Raw genomic sequence first — 2,400 nt, 5'->3', positions numbered from 1 at the left:
GTGGCGGGCGCCTGTAGTCCCAGCTACTCGGGAGGCTGAGGCAGGAGAATGGCATAAACTCCAGAGNAAAAAAAAAAAAAAAAAAAAAAAAAAAAAAAAAAATAACAGTAACCATGAAAGATCATTTGGTACTTTGGACTTCATTAAGATTAAGAATTTCTTTTTGTTTGTTTGTTTAGATGGAGGCTTGCTCTGTTGCATGGACTGAAGTGCAGGGGCACAATCTCTGCTTACTGCAACCTCTGCCTCCTGGGTTCAAGTGATTCTCCTGCCTCAGCCTCCCGAGTAGCCGAGATTACAGGTGTGAGCCACCATGCCCAACTAATTTTTGTATTTTTAGTAGAGACTGGGTTTCGCCATGTTGTCCAGGCTGCTCTTGAATTCCTGCCCTCAAGGGATCCACCTGCTTTGGCCTCCCAAAGTTCTGGGATTACAGGCGTGAGCCACTGTGCCAGTCAAAAAAAAAATTTTTTTTTTGATAAGGCAATCTTAGAGTGGGGAACATAAATTGGTACTGCCTCTATAGAGGGAAATTTAACAGCAACAACAGGAATGTTTAAATGTTTAAAATGTACTCTTCAATTCCTAGGAATTTAATCCTGTAGATGAATTCATACATATGGAAAGTGATTCGCATTTGCAGTCATTCACTTCAGGATTAGTGGTAAATCTGTAAACAACTTAATCTATCATAGGAGACTGAAAAATAAATTATCATTTATTCAGTCAATAGAATACCATTAAACTGTTGAGAAAAGGAAGCTTTTTTTGTGTGTGTGTGTGTGTGTGTGTGACAGAGTTTCATTCTTGTTGCCCAGGCTGGGGTTCAGTGGTGTGGTCTCGGCTCACTGCAACTTCCATCTCCTCGGTTCAAGTGACTCTCCTGCCTCAGCCTCCCGTAGCCAGGATTATAGACACCTGCCACCATGCCTGGCTAACTTTTTTGTATTTTTAGTAAAGATGGGGTTTCACCATGTTGGCCAGGCTGGTCTCAAACTCCTGACCTCAGATGATCCACCTGCCTTGGCCTCCCAAAGTGCTGGGATTATAGGCATGAGCCATGGCACCTGGCCAAGGAAGCTTTTTATGAATCTGTAAGGAGGTGTTAAAGAAAAAAAATTAAGGTGAAAAAAGAATTATATGTATTATATATTTTTTATTTCTAAAATTATAAAGTTTAAAATTTTTTCATTTTAGTGGCAGCGTCCTGCTCTGTCACGTAGGCCAGAGTGCAGTGGCCCAATCATAGCTCACTGCAGCCGCCAACTCCTGGGCTCAAGCAATTCTCCCTCCTCAGCCTCCTGAGTAACTAAGATGACAGGTGTGCACCACCATGCCCAGCTAATTAAAAAAAAAAAGAGTTTGTATGTGTGGCTGAGGAATTTATGTGGAGGTCAGTGGAAGCAAGTGTGAGAGGTTCCAGCAGAAGGAAACATGGCTGCCAAAGTGTTTGAGTCCATTGGCAAGTTTGGCCTGGCTTTAGCTGTTGCAGGAGGCATAGTGAACTCTTGCCTTATATAATGTGGATGCTGGGCACAGAGCTGTCATCTTTGACCGATCTGGGGTACAGGACATTGTGGTAGGGGAATGAACTCACTTTCTCATCCCATGGATACAGAAACCAATTACCTTTGTCATTCTCGACCACATAAGGTGCCAGTCATCACTGGTAGCAAAGATTTACAGAATGTCAATACCCTACTGCGCATCCTCTTCCTGCCTGTCCCTAGCCAGCTTCCTTGTATCTTCACCAGCATCAGAGAGGGCTGTGATGAGCCAGCACACTGCCACACATCACTACAGACATCCTTAAGCAGGTGGTGGCTCGCTTTGAGGCTGCAGAAGCAATCACCCAGAGAGAGGTGGTCTCCAGGCAGGTGAAGGACGACCTTACGGAGCAGCAGCCTCCTTTTGGCTCATCCTGGATGATGTCTCCTCGACACATCTGACCTTCGGGAAGGAGTTCACAGAAGCAGTGGAAGCCAAACAGGTGGCTCAGCAGGAAGCAGAGAGGGCCAGATTTGTGGTGGAAAAGGCTGGGCAGCAGAAAAAGGCAGCCATGATATCTGCTGAGGGCTACTCCAAGGCAGCCGAGCTGATCACCACCTCACTGGCCACCGCGGGAACTGGCCTGATGGAGCCAGGCCAGCAGGAAGCCACCGGGGATACCGCGTGCCAACTCTCAGGCTCCTGAGGCGGGGAAGTACCTGCTCCTTCCGCTGCCCCAGTGAGGGCCCACCCTGCCTGCATCCGCGCTGGCCAACTGGGCCACAGCCCCGATGATTCCAAACACCGCCTTCCTTCTCCCCCTACTCCAGGAATTACGGTGAAATTTCATTATTGGCTTAAAGTGGAGGAAATAAAAGTAAAATTACTTCAGGCTGGGAGCGGTGGCTCATG

At 46.9% G+C, this 2,400-nt stretch overlaps 1 pseudogene; it reads left to right on the top strand.

The window, feature by feature from the left end:
* Positions 1–1,434: 1,434 nt before the first annotated feature.
* On the top strand, positions 1,435–2,194 carry LOC108544572 (prohibitin pseudogene; annotated as a pseudogene).
* The last annotated feature ends 206 nt before the right edge of the window (positions 2,195–2,400 follow it).

This window comes from Rhinopithecus bieti, unplaced genomic scaffold (genome assembly GCF_001698545.2).
Source record: "Rhinopithecus bieti isolate Rb0 unplaced genomic scaffold, ASM169854v2 scaffold_27022, whole genome shotgun sequence".
In the NCBI taxonomy this organism is placed as follows: Eukaryota; Metazoa; Chordata; class Mammalia; order Primates; family Cercopithecidae; genus Rhinopithecus; species Rhinopithecus bieti.
The sequence above is the reverse complement of the archived record's forward strand: the minus strand, read 5'-3'. Positions and strand labels throughout refer to the sequence as shown.